General features: G+C 48.3%; 1 long non-coding RNA gene across 1 annotated transcript; it reads left to right on the forward strand.

Annotated features, from left to right (window-relative positions):
• Positions 1-1621: 1621 nt before the first annotated feature.
• On the forward strand, positions 1622-6387 carry LOC137366898 (uncharacterized). The gene is made up of 3 exons (XR_010973620.1): positions 1622-1920; positions 2082-2115; positions 5482-6387. It is a non-coding gene; the product is annotated as an uncharacterized lncRNA (long non-coding RNA).
• The last annotated feature ends 1191 nt before the right edge of the window (positions 6388-7578 follow it).

The raw sequence follows: 7578 nt of genomic DNA on the forward strand, positions 1-7578 counted from the left end.
ACATCCCTATCTCTCCCCCTCTCCCCATCCTACTCTCTCCCCCGGTCTTCATCCCTCTCTCTCCATCTCTCTCTCTTCCTCCCTCTCCCTCTCTCTCCATCCCTCTCTTACCCACTAGCTACCAAACTGGTGTAAAATGAGAGAACGCCAATTAACATTCCTATCTTTTACAGGGGCAGTGACTGTCTCTCTATCTAGCTCGCTATTTCTCTACCTCTCTGACTTTCCCTCTATCTCTCTATTTCTCTACCTCTGTATCTATCTGTCTACCTGACTGTCTCTCTATCTATCTATCTCTCTACCTGGTTATCTATCTCTCCGTCCCTACATTATCCATCTCTCTTCCTGGTTGTCTATCTCTCTATCTATCTCTCTACCTGGTTTTATATCTCTCTGTCTCTCTGTCTATTTGTCTCTGTACCTGGTTATCTATCTCTCTGTCTCTCTATATATCTATATCTCGAACTGGTTATCTATCTCTCTATCTATCTAACTCTATCTTTAGGTGATTACACTTTGTATGAACTAATTAAAAATAGTGCAATAATGTAATGATTGACCATCTTTTTATAGATTTTCCAGATATTGACCAGGAGATGATGTGGTTTGTCATCAATTATCTATCAAAATCCTCTATGATCTTGAATATCTGTATCACATCTACCATTAACCTTCTCTGCTTTAAGGAGAGAAACCCCCAGCTTCTCCAGTCTCTCCACAGTAACTGAAGTCCCTCATCCCTGGTACCAGTCTGGTTAATCTCCCTCTAACCTTCACTGCACAGAGGAAAACAACCCCCAATGCACAGGAACTCAATACATCCGGTGATGAAACACAGAGACCGAAAGGGTGAATCAGGGAGACATAGAGAGGAAAAATGAATGGGACAGAGGGAGACAGACACAGAAAGATGCAAACAAACGCAGACACACACAAACACACACACACACACACAGACACACACACAGATACAGAGAGAGAAAGAGAGTGAAAGAATGGGAGACATAAAACTCGATACATGCAGAGAGAGAGAGAGAGTGAGAAACAAAGAGTAAGAAAGAGAGAGGAAGGCGGATTGAGATAGATAGATAGATAGATAGATAGATAGAGAGAGAGAGAGACATTGTCAACCTACTCCACTCTAACTTGTTGAGCTGGGCGTCACCATCTCTGCATCACTTCCTAATGATTTCCCTGTTCCTCCCAATGATTTGTAAAGAGTGGGTTGGTTATTGACAACACTCATCACTCCTGCTCTCTCCCCTTTGCTGATTCAGCGGGCAGCTTAAAGTAAAAGGTGTATCTGTTACTGACTCTGATCACCCTGTTTCACCGGAAGGGATTTTATTGGAACAATAATTCTACTCAACATTTCTTTTGGATATGTTTTTATTTCTCCCATTCTCTCTTTCTTTCCCTCTTTCTTTCTCCCCACTGGACTGAAGTTCCCTGTTTACTGATCTCCTCCTCTCCCTGTCTCTTTCCCAGATGTGAACTCACAGACTATCCGCCAGGCTCCCGCCGCTCTCTCCAAATCTCCTGGGGAGCAGGTGAAGCTGAAATGCACCGTGGATGGTACCAGTAACCCTTACATGTACTGGTACAGACAACACCCGAGGAAGGAACCGCAGCTGATGTTTTCCTCTCTAAGTGCACAAAGGGTGAACTCAGAGGGGACGGTAGAGAGTTTCACCACTGAAAGACCAACTGACTCCGACTTCAACCTGGAGTCCTCCAGCCTGCGGGAGAATCACTCGGCCGTGTATTTCTGTGCCTGGAGACATCACAGTGACTGAGAGATGGCGCTGTTCAACAAAAACCCCAAAGGCAGCAGGATACACCTGTGGAGGGAAAAACCGTTCGGTGCCTCGACCTACTGTTCGCTTATGCAGAGTGACAGTGTTTATTACAATAAAAAGAGTTGAGTTATGATTGTAGTGACACACTAGATTTACAGGTACTGCCGAGGGTGCAATGAACGATTAATAAAGATGTCACGAGATCTCAGAATGTAACTATCAGGAATCAATGACAGTAATCTGGGTTTTTATGCACTTACACTGTGTTTACCTTCTCCACAGGGACAGCAGAGGGGGATCCTGGACCATGGACCGGGTAATGGCTTTGAGAAGGATTTAGTGAGAAAACTGAAAGAGCAGGCGATCATGTAGATCCAGCTTGATATACATCAACAGGACAAGGACACCCACTTTGTTAGAGAGAGAAAGAGAGTGTATGTGTGTGTGAAAGAGAGAGTGATCTAGTGAGAGAGAGAGAGGAGAGTGAGACGAAAAACGACAGGTAGAGTTAAAGAGACTGAGACAGAGAGGGAGACAGAGATAGAGACAATGAGGGAAAATTACTGGGATACATCTGGAGAATGAAGGATTATTTTTGGGATTGATCTGGGAGATTGAATGGGGTCAGTGAGTGGAGTCAATGAGTGGAGTCAGTGAGTGGGATCAGTGTGTGGGGTCAGTGAGTGGGGTCACTAAGTGGGGTCAGTGAGCGGAAGCAATAAGTGGAGTCAGTGAGTGGAGTCAGTGTGCATCGGCAGTGAGTGGAGTCTGTAAGTGGAGGAGTGAGTGGGGTCAGTGAGCAGGGACAGTGAGTTGATGTAGTGGTGGAGTCATTGAGCGGAGTCAGTGAGCGGAGGCAGTGAGTGGAGTCTGTAAGTGGAGTCCGTAAGTGGTGTCAGTGAGCTGGGACAGTGAGTGGAGGCAGTGAGTGGAGTCAGTGAGCGGATTCAGTGAGCCGGGACAGTGAGTGGAGGCAGTGAGTGGAGTCTGTGAGTGGAGTCCTTGAGTGGTGTCTGTGAGTGGGGATGGTGAGTGGAGTCAGTGAGCAGGGTTAGTGAGCGGGGTTGGTGTGCGGGGCCAGTGGGGAGTCAGTGAGTGGGATCAGTAACTGGGGTCAGTGAGCGGGGTTAGTGAGTTGGTTCAGTGCGTGGGGTCAGTGCGTGGAGTCAGTGAGTGGAGTCACTGAGTGATGTCACTCAGTGGAGTCAGTGAGTGAGGTCAGTGAGTGGAGTCAGTGAGTGGAGTCACTGAGTGGTGTCACTCAGTGGAGTCAGTGAGTGAGTTCAGTGAGTGGAGTCAGTGTGCGGGGTTAGTGAGCGGGGTCAGTGCGTGCGTACAGTGAGTGGAGTCACTGAGTGGAGTCACTGAGTGGTGTCACTCAGTGGAGTCAGTGAGCGGTGTTAGTGAGCGGGGTCAGTGCGTGCGGTCGGTGACTGGAGTCAGTGAGTGGAGTCACTGAGTGGTGTCACTCAGTGGAGTCAGTGAGTGAGGTCTGTGAGTGGAGTCAGTGAGCGGGGTTAGTGAGTGGGTTCAGTGCGTGGGGTCAGTGCGTGGAGTCAGTGAGTGGAGTCACTGAGTGATGTCACTCAGTGGAGTCAGTGAGTGAGGTCAGTGATGGAGTCAGTGAGCGGGGACAGTAAGTGGAGTCAGTGAGCCGGGTTAGTGAGCGGGGTTAGTGAGCGGCATCAGCGAGTGGGGTCAGTGACCGGGTTACTGAGCGGGGTCAGTGCGTGCGGTCAGTGACTGGAGTCAGTAAGTGGAGTCAGTGAGTGGAGTCGCTCAGTGGAGTCAGTGAGAGAGGTCAGTGAGTGGAGACAGTCAATGGTGTCTGTGAGTGGAGTCAGTGAGTGGGGTCAGTGAGTGTGGATAGTGAGTGGAGTCAGTGTGTTGGGTCAGTGAGAGGAGTCAGTGAGTGGTATATGTGAGTGGGGTCAGTGAGTGATGACAGTGAGTGGAGTCAGTGAGTGGGGTCAGTGAGTGGGGTCAGTGTGTGGGGACAGTGAGTGGAGTCCGTGAGTGGGGTCAGTGAGTGGGGTCAAAGAGAGGAGTCAGTGACTGGTGTCAGTGGGTGGGGTCAGTGAGAGGTGTCAGTGAGTGGGGCCAGTGAGTGTGGTCAGTGAGTGGAGTCTGTGAGTGGTGTCAGTGAGTGGGGTCAGTGAGTGGGGACAGTGAGTGGAATCAGTGAGTGGGGTTAGTGAGTGGGGTCAGTGAGCGGGGTCAGTGAGAGGGGTCAGTGAGTGGGGTCAGTGAGTGGGGACAGTGAGTGGGGACAGTCAGCGGAGTCAGTGAGTGGAGGCAGTGAGTGGAGTCTGTGAGTGGAGTCCGTGAGTGGTGTCAGTGGCCGGGGACAGTGAGTGGAGTCAGTGAGCAGGGTTAGTGAGCGGGGTTAGTGAGCGGGGTCAGTGGGGAGTCAGTGAGTGGGATCAGTAAGTGGGGTCAGTGAGTGGGGACAGTGAGTGGAGTCAGTGGGCGGGATTAGTGAGCGGGGTTAGTGAGCGGGGTCAGTGAGTGTGGTCTGTGACCGGCGTTAGTGAGCGGGATCAGTGCGTGCGGTCAGTGACTGGAGTCAGTGAGTGGAGTCAGTTAGTGGAGTCTCTCAGTGGAGTCAGTCAGTAGGGTCAGTGAGTGGGGTCAGTGAGTGTAGACAGTGAGTGGAGTCAGTGAGTGGTGTCAGTGAGTGGCATCAGTTAGTGGGGTCAGTGAGTGTGGACAGTGAGTGGAGTCAGTGAGTTGAGTCAGTGAGAGGAGTCATTGAGTGGTGTCAGTGAGTGGGGTAAGTGAGTGGGGACAGTGAGTGGAGTCAATGAGTGGGGTCAGTGAGTGGTGTCAGTGAGTGGGGTCAAAGAGAGGAGTCAGTGACTGGTGTCAGTGGTTTGGGTCAGTGAGAGGAGTCAGTGAGTGGGGTCAGTGAGTGGGGTCAGTGAATGGAGTCGGTGAGTGGGGTCAGTCAGTGGGGTCAGTGAGTGTGGACAGTGAGTGGAGTCAGTCAGTGGGGTCAGTGAGAGGAGTCAGTGAGTGGTGTTAGTAAGTGGGGTCAGTGAGTGGGGACAGTCAGTGGAGTCAGTGAGTGGGGTCAGTGAGTGGGGTCAGTGAGTGGGGTCAGTGAGCGGGGTCAGTGAGAGGGGTCAGTGGGTGGGGTCAGTGAGAGAGGACAGTGAGTGGAGTCAGTGAGAGAGGACAGTGAGTGGAGTCACTGAGTGGTGTTAGTGAGTGGAGTCACTGAGTGGTGTTAGTGAGTGGGGTCAGTGAGAGGAGTCAGTGAGTGGAGTCAGTGATTGGGGTCTATATCTATCTATCTATCTATCTATCTATCTATCTATCTATCTATCTATCTATCTATCTATCTATCTATCTATCTATCTATCTATCAATCTATATATCTACCTATTGCTCCATCTATCTATCTATTGTTCCATTTGTCTGTCCATCCATCGCTCTATCGATCCCTCCAGCTATCGATATATATCTCTATTGATCTATTTATCTCTATTCACTCTGAAATCGATATATATTTGTCATCGATCGACTTATCTGGCTCTTATCTGTCTAAGTGTATATTCATCCCTCTGTTGTTTATCATATATCTAACGTCATTGTTTACATCTCGCAGTTACATCAGTGATATATCATGATTTGCTATTTTGTTGATATTGTTGCATCTTCTTGTTCTCCTTCGATTCAGATTATATCAATACAATATTAATGGTTAAAATGCTCCATCCATGTGATAAGGCTCTTTTCGTGAAGGTAGCCTCTACATTTTAAGAACAGATTACGAGTTGGGGTAAATGGGTTCATGATACTGTTGAAAGAATGGACGGAGGATTCTGACAAGGAGTTGCACAGAGCTCCCTATTCTACATGCCCCTGATGATTCATACTATGCAAGTACGAGGCAACTCTCAATGGAACAGATTCCCAATTTGGCGGTTTTGAGCAACTGTTGACAATTGTTAACCAACTTGTCTTTCAGACATTCGGTGTCTTTTGAACAACTTTTAAAGCATCTGGGAGTTCGGCCCAGGCAAGAATTTAACCCTTCAATTCTCGTTTAGGAGACAGGGAAAATAAGTCTTTCTCTGACTAAAACAAACAAGCCCCTTGATGCGTCTTCGATAGTTATAGAATCATACAGCACTAACCAAGGTCATTCGATCAATCGAGCCTGGCCTGGCTGTTCGAAACAGTTACCCAAAATAAACAACATCATCCCTTGGCCGTGGGCTGCAAGAAGTACAGAATCTGTTACAAGCTGCTGGATAGCACATGAACTAAAGTAACCTGAGCTCAGACACTGGCCTGTGCTGGTAAAAACCAATTTGAACTAATTAATTTATGTGACAGACAAGGGAGAAATCACAGGAATAGAGCCTTATTTGGAAACGGTGATATACCGGGGTCTTTGGGCCTGGGCCAATAAGGAGAAGATACGAACGAGGTGAGCAGGCCTAAACCAACAGGAAAGAGACAGCACAGTTTTGAAGAGATAAGAAAGAGAATAAGTATGGAGAATCTCAGGCATCGAGCCAGCGGGAAACTCCAGAGACCAACCATCGTGGAAATGGAAGACCCTGCGTGAGCAACACGGTGACGACGTCAAAGAGAGAGAGATCAGAACGTCTGGCCAGCATCAGCTCTCCCCTTTCCGGGAATTATCGTTTGTTTTCTGTGACGAGGTCAGGGAAAGGTCAGAGGAACCTTGTGGGTGTGCTTGTCAATTCTAGCTAGCTTTGTTATTAACTGTATAACCCAATTTGAGTTGCATGCTTTTGTCTAACCAAGTGTATAAGCCTTATTCTTACATTGTACAACAACGTGAATAAAGTAACTTGATAGTTAAAGAAAGGACTGAGTTTTCTCCTCTTTGTACTAAGCCATTAACTGTCGCTGGTGGATTAGGTGGAGGGTGGCTCTCCTGTAACCCCAATATCCCAAACACCCAGCCTGAGTCTGAATTAAGAGGACGAAGTCCCACGTAACGGCCAGGATTAAGTGGGTGAAGGAAATAAAGGGGCCAAGGGGGAGTTGACTCCGTGCCATGGTTTACAATCCTGTTCCCATCTCTCTGCATCTCAGCCCATCAGCACCTCCTTCTATTCCTTACTCCCTCATGTCCTGATCTAATATCCCCCTTAAATGCATCTCCACTATTGGCCTTAACTTACTCGCTGTGGTCGCGAAATTGAGCCCCCTGGTTCTAGACTTCTCAACCACAGAATCACAGAATTGTTACAGTGCAGAAGGAGGTCATTCGGCCCACCGTGCCCGCACTGTCTCTCTGGAAGAGAAATTCCCTCAGTCCCACTCCCCTGCCTTCTCCCCATAACCCTGCACATCCTTCCTTTCCATATAACTGTCTAATTCGCTCTTGAATGCTTCAATTGAACCTGCCTCCACCACGTTCTCAGGCAGTGCATTCTGGACCTTCACCACTCGCTGTGTGAAAAAGTTCTCCCTCATGTCACTTTTGCTTCCCTTACCAAATACTTTAAATCTGTGCCCTCTCGATCCTTTCACGAGTGGGAAAAGTTTCTCTCCATCTACTCTGTCCAGATCCCTCATGATTTTGAAAACCTCCATCAAATCACCTCTCAGCCTTCTCTTCTCCAAGTAAAACTGTCCCAACCCGTCCTTCCACTCTTAATGACTGAAATAAATATACACCTTGGCCCCTGTGCTCCTGCACCCCCTTTCGAGTTGTGCCCTTTATTCTCTGTTGTTCATCCGACCAAAATGAATCACTTCACATTTCTCTGCATTGAACCTCATCTGCCACCTG

This window comes from Heterodontus francisci, unplaced genomic scaffold, assembly GCF_036365525.1.
Source record: "Heterodontus francisci isolate sHetFra1 unplaced genomic scaffold, sHetFra1.hap1 HAP1_SCAFFOLD_500, whole genome shotgun sequence".
Lineage (NCBI taxonomy): Eukaryota > Metazoa > Chordata > Chondrichthyes > Heterodontiformes > Heterodontidae > Heterodontus > Heterodontus francisci.